The 13,231-nt window shown below is 54.6% G+C and overlaps 1 protein-coding gene across 3 annotated transcripts in view; it reads right to left on the bottom strand.

The window, feature by feature from the left end:
* The window catches only part of CNTFR (ciliary neurotrophic factor receptor), a 38,274-nt gene extending 26,318 nt beyond the window's left edge, over window positions 1-11,956 (bottom strand). Inside the window, exons 1-2 of one of the 3 annotated variants that reach the window (XM_013053705.2) lie at window positions 11,934-11,956; window positions 3,401-3,510 (exon numbers count right to left, since the gene is read on the bottom strand). The gene's annotated coding sequence lies outside the window, so the exon portion shown is untranslated. Of the gene's footprint in view, window positions 1-3,400; window positions 3,511-11,518; window positions 11,716-11,933 lie in introns of those variants that run through there. The other 2 variants (XM_004747434.3, XM_004747436.3) reach the window with 2 other exon arrangements.
* Window positions 11,957-13,231: the final 1,275 nt, after the last annotated feature.

Raw genomic sequence — 13,231 nt, 5'->3', positions numbered from 1 at the left:
TCCCACCCAGGTGGTGGTCCCCTCCCCCAGGCCAATGGACACAGCCAGAGCCCCCTCCTCTCTCTGAGGCCTGGGCCGATTGCAGCCAATGGGCCCTAGCCCCATCCCTGGGACCTCAGGAAGTCCCAGTCCCTCCCACTGGCTGCAAAGGCAGGGGGGCTGCGAGGGGGGGGGGAGAAAGAAGAGAGACAGCTTGGCAGGGGGAGCGCGCTGAGCAGCCGCGGGGGGCGGGGGCCGAGAAAGGAGCGGGAAGCTTCGAGGCGGGCTGGTGGGCGGGCGCGGGCGGGGGCGTCTCAGCAGCGGAGGTGGGGGTGACAAGTTCTCCGCCCCCGCGGCCGCGCGGCCACTGACCTGGGTCCCCGCGCAGGCGCCCAGTCGGTGCCTCCAGCGCCCCGTGGGTCCGCCCGGCAGCCTTCGGGCATCGGGCCCCCAGGGCACAGGGCTTGGGCCCAGGAGGCCCGGGCTGGCCTGGTGGGGGGCTATAGGAGCCCCCCGCAACAACAGCCAGAGTCCGGGCGGGCGGGCTAGGGGCCGGGCTGAGCTGTGAGCAAGGGAGCGAGGCGGCGAGCGGGCCGGGAGGAGGGGAGGAAGGAGCGCGCCGCGAGCGAGCGAGGCGAGCTAGCAGAGGGAGCGAGTGAGGGACGGCAGGCAGTGAGGTCATCCTTTGAATCTAATTGTCTGAGTCAGGAGGAGATGTGGCACTTGATGCTGGGGGAGGAGAGGGAGGAAGGGGCCCTCGGCTCGGAGCCGGGCCCCTCCTCAAGCCCAGGGCAGCCCGGGCCTCCCTTTCCCCCCTCCGGGAGCCCAGGGCAAAGTTGCCTCAGGCCAGCTCCGACGGACCCCTTCCAGTCGCAGGATTGACTGACCTCTGCAGCCAGTGGGGGGTCAATATGCCATTAGATGTGGGACCCAGTTCCCCATCACCCCAATGAGTGGCCCTCTTCCCACTCTCGGCGGTGATGGCCCAGGTCAGGCCCCTAAATTTCTGAGGTTAATGGAAAGTCCTCTACCCACCTCCAGGTCTTACTCCTACCCTTTGAGGATAAAGGGAGAACTTCAGCCAGCCTTCCAAGTTACCTTTGTGCACTTTAGGAGCATGGAGTCCCCAATTCTATTCCCCAAGTTACTTCCTGCTCTGGGAATTTGGCGGAATCTGGACATTGGACCCCAGTTCACCTTCCTGCCCTGTGAGAATGATAGTGCTGGGCCACCCAGTCTTCCAGTTACTACACTTTGGGGGGCCTGAGGACCCCCAATTGACCCCAGAGGTCTCCGTATTCTATATGCCCAACTCTTCAGGAAGGGCAAGACCCAGGTCAGATTCCAGGGCTCCTCTATGGTGGGGGTGAAGGGAGACAGGATGGGCCCTGAGCCTGTTAGGTATGCACACCCATGCACGCACGTATAAGCTCATGTGCACATGTGTAAACACACTGGGGGGAGCACCAGGCAGCTGGGGATGCTCACACCAAGGACCACACACCCCTCCCCTCACCCCATGGGGGAGGGGTGATAAATATTTAAGGGGCTTTTAGCTCAGAAGGGGTTGAAGCTGGAGGAGGGAGGGGGGGACCCACGATGCCTGATGCCTGATTAATGGGGTTACGGGCTTGGATCAATCCATCTGCCTGCTGCTCCCTGCTCCCTGCTCCCTCCTTCTCTATCCTCCTCCCTCTCCCTCCCTCTCCCCGGCCTAATGCGCTTTATCAGGAGACGCTTTTCTGACTTGGCAGCATCGGGTGTTTTAAATAGACCCATTTAGAACAGGGGTTGGGGGAGAAGGGGGGGAGGGAGACAGAGATTGAGACAGGCTGGGAGACAGAGACGATTCAGGAGAGAGACAAGCCCTGGAAGAGAGACCCGGAGGAGAGGAGAGACAAAAGGAGATGCAGAGACACAGAGATAAGAGACTGAGGATGAGACTCCCAGGGAGGCTGATATGGGAGATGGGTAGGGGGAAGCCAAGGGGAAACTAGAAGGCCATGGAGCAGAAACAAAAAAAAAAAAAAAAAAAAAAGAAAGAGAGAGAGAGAGAGAGAGGAAAGGAGCCACCAGCAGCAGGGAGAAACCGGGAGAGAGTTTCTCTACAAGGGCTGAGTGCTAGCCTAGGAGACAGCAGATATCTTTTATTTCCAAAAACAGTTTTTCATCCACTTTGTTAAATTAAAAAGCTGTTTTTAAAGTGGTGCTGGAGGTGCTGCAGAGGGAGGGTGGACAGAACTGCCAAGTCTTGCCTCCCAGCCTCCTCTTGAGTGGGTGGTGGGGGCCCACAGAAGCTGTCTAACTCTTAACCCCCGGGGGTGTTCTCTACCTCCCCGGCTCTCTGCGATCCTCTGGGATCCCCAGAGATATGGGTCAGGGCATCAGAGCTACTGTTCTTGGGGAGGAAGACTTTTCTGCTGTCTGGCCTCAGTCCCTCCTGCTGCAGGGAGCCCAGCCTCTTGCCTGACCACTACTAGCCTTCTCTTCTCTGGCACCCTTCCAAGTAGATAAGGTGTTCCCAATTGTGGGGGAGGACTGTTTACCCTCACAGCCAGAGCTCACTTTACTAACAAGCCTTGAGACTCCTCCCAGTTGTGCCCCCTATAAATATTTATTATCTGTTGCTGCATAAATCAGAACTTCTATCAGATACCCTACCCTATGTCCTTGGGTCCTCAGGGAACAGTGAGATTGCAAGCTTAACTCTCTATAGCCCCTCTGGAGCCTCCCTTCCTCCTCTTCAGAACCCCAGCTCCATTTTAAGTTTCTTTTATAGCCATGTGTCAGGCCGGGATACCCCACCCCACCTAACAACACCCCAGTCCTCTTTCTGAAGGGTCAGTCAGGCCCCCATTCCTGGGCCGGGAAAATGGCCAGTCTGTTTGGGAGCTGAGATGAAAAGCCGGCTGGCCTTTGTGGGCCTCTGGCGGGTTTTGGACAATAGGCCCTTCCGTTCCGCTCCAGCGCCTCGATTCCTTGGACGCCCCCCACCCAGGGCTGCCAATCGGGGGCCTTGGCTGGCCTTAATGAAAGGCAGGGAGAGTCAAGCCCAGCCCCAAGGCTGGCCCCAGAAGATTTTGGAATTTCTGACCCCCATCCCATCTATTGCAAGCCCAGCTGCTCCCCCAGTCACGCCAGACAGATGCTTTGGGGGTAGAAAAGGAAACAGACAATGAAACAACATACTCCCACATCCAGGATTCAGCCCTCTCATTGCAGACCTGGCTTTGCCCTTGCCTGTGTGACTGCAGGTAAGTCCCTTCCACTTTATGGACATGAAAAGCCTCAGGAGGAGGAACAGAGGAAGAGAAGGAAGGGCTCTCAAGCCCTTCTTCACTCACATCCTCAAGCCTGTAGCTCCACTGCACCAGCCTAGTGCCCAGAGATGGACCTGCCTCATTAGGTCCCCAGCACATACCTCTTCACCACTGGCTGCAAACTGAGCACATCAATGTCCTCCTCCTCCAGACCGACTGTTTCCAGGACTTCCAAAACCAAGGGGGCAGGATGATGTGACAAGGCTGGATTCTAGGAGGGCAAAGGGCACAAATCAGAGGTCACAGAGGAGCCACAGGCCTAAGTCCAAAAAAGAACTCATTCCATACAACCTCACTGAGAGAAGGGGAGACTGAGGCAGGCAGCAGATAAGTGTCCCCAAGAGGGAAAGTTGGAAACAGTCCAGACTCCCTCGAGCACTCCCTTTGCTAACTTCAGGTTCAAAGCCACAGGGAGAAAAAGAAGGCCAGAAGTGGCCTAACACCATATATGCATACATACTCATACACCCCCAGACAATCCAAAGTCCCCACACAACCAATTCACAGGTACAAGTACCTGAACATCACATGCTTTCTTACGTGGCCACTGGCAGGGCAAAAACACCCACCATTATACTCTCCTCTTCCCTCTGCTTTGTCAACACGATGATTTATTGAGCATCTGTTATGTACCAGGAACTGTGTCAAGCACTTCATATGCATTATCTCATTTAATCCTCATGACCTCTCCATGAAGTGGGGTCTATAATTATTCTCCATTTGACAGTTGAAAAAACTGAGATTCAGGGAGGTTAAGTAACTTGCCTAACACCACATAGATGATTAGTTCCAGAGCACAGATTTGAGTCCGAGCCTAGCTCTGAAGCCTGTGTGCTATACCAATTTACCTCTGCAGTTCTCTCTTGCCTGCACAGTGCCTTTTCCAGTAATAACTGTAACAGCTAACACTTGTTCAGAGTTTGTAGTAAGTCAGATATCATGGTAGGTACTTAACATACATTTTGTACAGAATCATCAAAGCAACCTTTGGAGGTAATCCTGTTTCCATTTTACAGATGAGGAAACTGAGGCTCAGAGAACAAGAGCACCTTGTCCAAAGTCATACAACTGGTAGTTGATAAAGGAGCTAGTATTGTACCCAGGGCTGTCTTGAAAGCCACAATTGCTTCTATGGGCTCCAGTCACTTAACAGAGCCCTCACTTTCTACAAGACCCCAAGAGATCCTCAGGGTCCAACTTCCTCTCTTCCCCTTAAAAAAAACAGGTCCCAGATGTGTCTGACAGAGGCATAATCAGGTACCTAAACACCCATGAGAAAGGGCCTCCACATCATCTAATTTGGCACAAAAATGCAACCAGAGAGACATGGCCACAAACTAAAATAAGGTGTCAGAGACAGGCTGGCTGGTGGTGATAGATACAGACACACCAAGAGACAGGTCCTAAGAGAGGGAGACAGAGAGGACATTAGAGACAGAGGCACTCATCAGGCCAAAAAATAGTCGGGAAAGGAGACAATAGAGGGACAGGAGGGTACAGGCTGACATGAAAAGACACAGATATACACCAACATAAACAGACACAGACACACATAAAGAGCTCTCCAGAGGTGCCTGGCTGGCTCAGTCAGTACAGCATGTGTCTCTTGATCTTGTGGTTTTGAGTTCGAGCCCCATGTTGGGTATAGCAATCACTTAAAAAAAAAAAAAAAAAAAAAAAAAAAGCCCTCTAGCCTTCACAAGAAAAGAATTGTGTAAGCAAACAAGGCTCAGACTGCGCATGGCTCATGTGTGTGTGTGTGTGTGTGTGTGTGTGTGTGCATGTGTTGGAGGGGCATGCAGAGTCTGTATCGCTACGCACATTACACCAGCTGCTTCCAGCAATTTCATCTGATTAATAATAAATGCCCCATAATTACAGCTGCTCCCCCAGCCCTTCTTCCTGTTTTTTGTCAGATGCCGCCAGGCCAGCCGCTATGGGCCCCCATGGCCCTCTGCTCCTCACCTACTGCCTTCTAGGAGGCTGAGGGGACACAGGCTGATGGAGGAGGCCTGGCTCCCAATCTGAGAGGGAATACCCATCTCTCTATTTGGGATTAATGCCCTCTGCCTCCAAGCAAAAGATCATCTCCCTCAGGTCTCATTTAGCTCTCTCCCCTAACCTGGGTATAACCTGAGACCCCTAACATGGCCTAGGAGCCCAAGTCTGGGAAGCAGAGAAATGAGCTTTGAACTCCCCTTGCCCACTCTTTATAACTTGTTGGTTGAAAAAAGTCTTCATTCTTAAACTTTCCCTAGCCTTGGAACCCCACAGGCTCAAAGGAGGAAGGGACTAGTTCAGCAGCCCCACCCCATCATTCCAACCCAGGCAGCCCCAGAATCTCTGCCTACTTGTGCACCCTCATATTTTGGACACTTGGTGGCTCCACCTCCATTCCTGAGCCCCCCACCAGGTCTACCTCCTTCCAGGCCTCCCACCCTAGCTCTCCAAGGCAGCTCTATCAGAATCAGCTGCGGGTTTGTGCTGATCTGTTTCTAATCGCTGGGGCCTGGTTCACGCTTGCCCCCCCCAATATTGATTCCATTATTTGGAGAGTCATTGACGTCAGGGACCTGGATGAGTGCCAAAACCGCCTTCTCTCCGGGCCTGGGCCAGGGCCCAACCCCCCCATCCTGCGATTTCACAGAGGGGCCCAGAAAGGTCAGCTTACAAGCCAAGGTCACACGGCATCTGCCCTCAGAGGCTGGGATCTTCTTACCTTTTTTGGGACCACTGTGCAACATCCATCTTCTGGGAAGAGGAGATACACAGAGGCCTCAGGGTCAGATGTGAGGTCGGGGGGCCGATGAAAGGGGGGTGCAGGAACTCCACTGGGTCTCAGGCTGTGGGGAAGGGCTCCAGGAGGTAGGGTTGGGGGCAGTGGCTCAGAAAAGGCTACCTGGGGAAGGTTTTTGGGGTGGTTTTTTTTTTTTTTTTTTTTTTGTCACATACTTATTTTGGAACATCCCGAAGCTGGACTTGAAATGGTTACTACTGACTATTTAATTTTTATGTCCGATTTCAGACGTATCTTCAAACTTTCCAAGAAGGAAATTTTCTGCAGCATAAGACAATAGATTACTCTATGTGTTGCCACAATTTGAAGAACTGACACCACTAATTTTATAAATCTTTGTTCCAAATAAAACAGAGACTCTGTCTCTTGTGCATCTCCGGCCCATGCTGCCTCAGTTTCCCCATACTCTCTAGTGTCTCCCAGCATCTATCTTATCAGGCTGCACTACTGCTATACCAGCCCACACCAACAACTCCTAGGCTCTGGCTGGATAGGGTATTTTTAGGATCAGAACCCCGTGTTCTCAGACAAACATTAATAACTAATACAATTTGTGGTGTCTACAGCAGCTAAACAACCTCAGAGCCTAGCCTCAGTGGCTCAGAGGTGGGGTCCATTGTCTTGGCTAGAGTCCAAGAAACCCTGACCTAGAGAGACCAAGGGACACATTCCATCACATGAGGAGAAAAGGGCTTTCCCATCTTCTGAAAAATCCTGAAGCTGGGAGAGGACAGAAGTGACCTCCAACCCCTGCCACAGAATCAGGGTCATCACCCTGTCCCAGTCTCCCTTAGTCCTGACCTTTTCAAGGAAGAAGCTGCCTATCCTCCACACTCCTTCCCTGACTGCAGGCAAGTCCTTCCTTATTGTAGACTGCAAATCATTCAGCGTTTCTTTGAGCCAAATAGGGGTAATACAACAGAGTGTGTTGGATCTCAAGTCACAAACTCCAGAGAATCCCCTCTCGCTATGGTTTGTCCCACTCAAGGACTCATTCCTCAACATTTTAAAAAAGATTTTTACTTATTTGAGATAGAGAGCATAGGAGGGGGGTTTGGGGGGAAGGCGGGAGTGGGGGGAGGGTGAGGAGGGGAGAGGGGGAAGGGCAGAAAGAGGGAGAAGCAGGACCCTGGGATCGTGACCTGAGCTGAAGGCAGATGCTTAACCAACTGAAGCTACCCAGGCGTCCCCCCACATTTTTTTTAACATTTTATTTATTTATCATTCCTCAACATTTATTGAGCACCTAATCCCTGTCAGGTACTGTGCTGGGAGTTGAGAATATGGTTCTGCCCACATGCAGCACTCAGTTGGATGGGAGAGGAAAAGATGCATTTTTTACTCCACATGGTCTTCCTACTGGTGACAAAGTCTGTGCTGGGGCAGTGTACACCAATGAGCAAAGCAGACCCAGTCCCCCCTCCCACAGAGCTCACAGGCAATTACTATGTAACCCTGATGTGTTCTGTGAGGAGAAAGTATAGGTTCTGCCTGGTAGGGCATACTGACCCTCCCAGGTCTGGAAAAACTCCAATAGGATTGAGGATTCCTCAGTACCTTCCTAAAGTCTGACCAGAAGTCACCATCATAGTCTGGCTTCCATTCCTTCCACTGCAGCTGTAGTCCCAGCTTCCAGGACTTGGTTCTGCAAGCAGTTGGGTCTAATTCTGCCTCACATCTGCCCCAGCTCCCTCTTCTACCCCTTGGCCCCCAGAGCTCCTGGCTGTGGTGACCCCCCCCTCCAGCATGGCTCTGGGCTCTGGGGGCTCTCTCTGCCCTCTCGAGACTGAGATAAAGGAGGGTAATGACCTCAACACTCTCAGCCCACAGGGACCTCTTGTTTCCCCACCCCCTCCCCATAGGAAGCTGGAGCCTGGGTGGATGTGGTCACCGAGGGCCACAGTTTACACAGCTGAGGTCTCCCCAATTCCCTTCACCTCATGGTGGGTCTGGAGGAGGGGTCAGCTCTCTTCTCAGCCTCCTAGTTCTCTGGGACCCCCCCCCACCAAACCAGGCACACATGGTCCCCCCAACCCATCTGCATTTCAAAGAAAATCTGCTCCATATGTTTTGATTCATTTACACTTCAACTCACCATGGGGGGGCAGAGAGCAGGCTGCCTTGCCTTCAAGCCCCCCACCCTCATAGGGGGGCTGGGGAGCATGTGTCCCCTCCAGGGACAGGGAGTTGATACAGCCCAGCCATCTGAGCCTAAGGGCCAGATTCCTACTGCCCTCGAGGTGCCCATGGGGTGACTGTGTACTTCAGGAAGCCCTAACTTGCTGGCCTCCATAACAGGGAGGGCGTGTAAGCCCAGCAGCATCTCTAAGGCAGGTGGAGTCCTAAGATAGGTTACAACGTAGCCCAACTCTCCCCCATAGGGCTACTGTTCTCTGCTCTAGGGAGAAGAGAACACTGGTCATACCACAGAGATAGGATAAGAGCATAACAGACATTCCAGGAGACATTGAGACATCGTGAGACACAATATAACACTCTGCCCTTACCCTTCCTCTCCAGGCAGGGCAGAGGAGGGAAGGTGGGTTTCAGTCCAGTCTCCTCCTTCAGCTACCTTCTCACCACAGATCTGGCTACCATCTCCCTTCCAATCAGGAATCCCACGCTCTGGAATGTTCAAAGGAGCCAGAGGTCTACCCTCTTATCAAGTCAGCCTTCATACTCCTTCCATACTAAGGATGACTGGGGTGGAAAAAATGTCTTGGGAGGACAGGAGTCTTCCCCCACACTCACTTGTGATTCTCTTACCACAAAAGGGGTACCCAAAACTATTTAAGGGGGATGTGATGTACATGGCACATGGGAGACTCACATGTATATATCATATATATCAGTGATATATAGAGTATATATCACTTCTGTACCAAAAAGCCACTCAGACATTTCTGCCAATATAGTCTAGTCTCCATGTGGAAAGAAAGACAGAAATGTTCAACCCTAACTGGGTCAGGGTTTCCCCACCACCCTCTCCATCAGCCCACAGCCCAAGTGAGTGACATGCCTAAAGATGTATCCCCTCTCCTCCCTACCTCTGGAGGGGACAAGTCTTGTCACAGTCTCTGCTCCTTACCCAACTACCCTCATAACACCATAAACCAAAGAAAATATGGGTGTATTTGACTATGAGTTCCAAGTTTCACTGGGAGTGTAAACACCACAACCCTAGTTTGAATTTGAATGTGAGCCTCAGGATGGAGCCATTACTAGGTGTGATTCCAAGTGTGAACCCCAGGGCCCTCATGGGGAATATAAAAGTCTTACGATGGAAGCATAAGTCTGAGTTTGAGCACTAGAGCTTTAGTGTGAGTCTAAGCCCCAGGATGGAAGTGAGTTTAATGTAATCACCAGGAATATAAGTCTGAGTGTGACCACCGGGTCTCTAAGTAAACCCAGGATGGAAGTGATCATCTTGCTAGTGTGAATCTGAGAGTGAGCTCTAAGATGGAAACATGAGTTCATGAACTTCAGTGTCCTGTGTGAGTCCTTGAGTTCAAATGTGAGCCCCAGTTTCCCCTGGGAGTCTGAGTGTGAGCCCTTGGTCTTAAAGTGACTCTGAGTATGAGCCCCAGCATGTAAGTGTGAATCTGAAATGAGGACCAAGTATGAACTTTAGAACCCTGTGAGATTCTGAGCATGGGCTCCAGGTCTCAATGTAAAGCTATGAGCCTCAGGACAGAAATGTGAATCTAAGTGTAAGCCTGGAGTCCCAGTGTGGGTCAGACTGTAAACCCTAGGACTGGAGTGTAGAGCTGGATATAAGCCCCCAAATTTAAGTATGAATGTGAGTGTGAGTCCCATTGTTCTGAGAATTCTAAATGTGAGTCCATATGCATTTACATGTCCCAGTGTGAATCTGGGTATGAATTCTGAAGCTCCAAGAAGCCTTGAATTTGAATTTTAAACTCCTAGTCTTTGTATAAGGTCAGGATCTGCTGGAGTTATTAGCCCTGATGGAGTGTGAACCTTAGCTCCCTGTCACCAATCCTGACCAGGAACCCCAAGAACCAATTCAGAGGATTTGTGTGGGTTTTGACAGTGGAGACAGAGAGGCATAGTTTATTGAGAAACACAGGCCCCTCCACCCCTCAAGCCCTGGCTAGCCCTGCAGCCATAGGAATATTCAATTGTTCCAGTCCCATCCCCACACAAGCAATGATAGACCTATCACACCCAGAGTTAGACACACAAAAATACAGTTTCAGACCCCCTGGACATACAGCAATTGTAAAGGCACAAATACACCCAGCATTTCAAAGTCCCACCTCCGTGATTACAGCCACATGAACACTCCCAGTGACACAGACACAAATATACCAAGTGTTACAAGCAAAACAACTAGAGTTACAGACACACTCCCCCAGTGGCATGCAGACATACACCTAGTTTTGCAGACAAGCTGCCAGCCACAAAGACACACACAGAGGCTTCTCAAAAAGAGAGACTAGAGGGAAAGGGAAAGAAAATCCTGAATTTTCAACAAGGCGTGAAATAGTCCTGCCCGCCTGAAGCTACTGAAGGGGGGAGGGGACGAAGGGAGCGAGCGAGTTCGAGAGCTAGATGCAGGAGGAGAGGCTCGGGAGAGGAGAGGAACCAGGGAGCAGAGCTGTCCGTCTGGTGACCTCCCCGCGGCCCAGCCCCCACGTACGGGGAGGTACACTCCTTGGAGCAACACAGGGACACCCAAGCCGTCTCACACAGTGCCGCACCAGGGGAAACACACACGGGCAGGCTCACAAAGAGATGGGGATACCCCACAAGCGGACTCACACAAACACACAACACAGGAGGTCTTACAAAGAGACCCTGAAGGAAACCCACCACATGGAGGTGCATACAGGCGGACTCACGAGGAAACCACAGGCAGGATCACACACACACACACACACACACACACACACAGACACACACACACACACACATACACGCGCGCGCGCGCGCGGATTCACAGACGCTGGCAAACGCGCAGCCGTCCGTTCACACCCCTGGGCGCTTTGAAGTCTAGATTTCTGCGGGAGAAGGAAGCCGCCTCCGGGCGCGAGGAGGTCACTACGACCCCCCAGTTCCGGAATTTTCCCAGACCCCGCGCGCGCTGCTGAGGGGTGAGAGAGAATAGGGACGCTAGGACAATCCGCCCCGGCCACCTCCCCCCAGCCGATTGTCCGCCCCCACCATCACCACGCCCAACCCCCCGACGCGCCAGGACGCGGGGGGCGGCTTCTCACGCGCCCCCGCCCCCGAGTTTGCGGGCAAAGTTTCCCTTGAACTTTCCCGTTTCCCTCTCCCCCCGGGTCGCGGGCCCACGCGTGTCCTCTCCCTCTTCCCGCGCGCACGAGGGCCGCGGGTCTGTCGGTCAGTCAGAGGGTCTGTGGGTCCGGCCGCGCGCGGTCCGCCGCGGGGTACTCACCGCGCCCTCGGGCCACCGGGACTCCGCGCCTCGCCCTTCGACCACCCCCGGCAGGGAGCGAGGCACGGAGCGCGGAGCTAGCACTGCTGCCGAATCCCGCTGCCGAGCCCCGCGCCGCGCGGGCTGGAGCCGCCGCCTCCTCCGCCGCCGCCGCCGCCCGCTCTGCACCGGCTCCTCGGCGCTCGGCGGCTTTAACCCCCCCATCCTCCTCCCTCTCTCGCGCGCTCCCTCCCTCCTTCCCTCGCCCATGTGACCGCGGGCGCCCACTCGGCCGCGCGCGCCCTCGCTCCCCTCCCCCTCCCGCCTTGTCTCCCCGCGCCTCCGCGGCCGCGCGCCACGACCCCCTCCCGGCCACTGCCCCCGCGCGCCCCCGCCTTGGCACGCTCCCGCGCCTGGCACGCGCGGACACACTCACTCTGCTCAGGCCTGTGAGCCCCCACTCCCACTCGACTCGCGCTCGCACGCACCCTCCCCCCGCTGGCACACTCGCCCGCACTGGCACGCGTGGCCCGCTCACATTCGCCCTTTCCTGGGAACGCCCTCCAGACGGCTGTGGCCCCTGTGCTTCTTGCGCAGGGCCGACCGCGGGTCTCAAAAACGCGCGTGCACACGTACCCGCACCCACTCAGCCGGATCCCCTAGGGACGCTGGGCGCGCCCCCCCTTCCCCCTCCTCCCAGGTCGCTCATTCACGCTCCCTCTCTCACTCAGCCTTGGCCAGGTCTCTACTGCTGAACGCTCCCGCTTGTTCAGGCCCTGAGTGCCTCGTACCGACACCCTGGCACACCCTGGGCCCATTCTGAGGGTCCTGCCGCCGGCATCTCTGTGAGAGGAGCACAGCCAGAGCCCCCAGACCCCAATCTGGGTCCTGGAGGCCAGCAGTCTCTGCCCCTCCCCTATTCCTGCTGCTCCCAGCAAAGACTACCCTCACAGTCACAAACACACACTCCCCGCGCGGAGGAAAGGGGGCTTTACGCCCCCCTGACCAGGATGGACCAGGCTGGGAGCCCAGGCCCTCATCTCCCACCAAGTCTCCGGTGACCACAACCACCTTGGCCTTCTTCGCCCCACGGGACCCATGGCCTGGGGAGAAACCTCCGCTGGGATAAACCGGGTAGGGAGGGTGCCCTCTCTATGCCTGGATGGGCAGTTCCAGAATGCTGAGCACGCGCGAGTTTGGCGCTGGATGTTCACCCCTCGAGTTTTCCTTTCGCAGCCTAGGCCTCTAAGCGTCCAGTGCGCTCACTTCACTTGCCCCCAGGCCTCCAGTCCGGCTACAGCATGCGGGATTAAGGTTAGACAACCCGACCAATTTCTGAAGCCAAGCGAGAGCGGAACAGAAAGGTTGAATGCCAGAAGCGGAGAACGAGTGACCCACCCCCGTCTCCACCCCATGGATTTTTCACCTGACCTCTGACCCATAATCCCTGCGCCTTGCCCCTCCTGGGAGCTGGTCCAGGGCTGGGGGCGGGGAGAGGGGAAGGAACTATCTCGCAGTTTCCTCACGCCCTTCCCCAGTAGGCTGCCCAGAGTGCCCGGGCCCTTTCCCAAGAAGTGCCTCAGGGATTCTGGTTGCAAAGGAAAAACCTTCTTCGCGCCACTGCCGGGGCTTTTCACTTTCACTTCCGTGGCTTCAAAAATCCCCTCGGTGCAACCGGTAGGGGTCAGCCGGGGCTGAGGCTCAGAGAGGGCTGGCTGGCGCTTAAAGACACAC

Source organism: Mustela putorius, unplaced genomic scaffold (genome assembly GCF_011764305.1).
Source record: "Mustela putorius furo isolate JIRA1106 unplaced genomic scaffold, ASM1176430v1.1 tig00001584_pilon_pilon_pilon, whole genome shotgun sequence".
NCBI lineage: Eukaryota > Metazoa > Chordata > Mammalia > Carnivora > Mustelidae > Mustela > Mustela putorius.
Note: the sequence above shows the minus strand (reverse complement) of the source record. Positions and strands in the feature narration are given on the sequence as shown.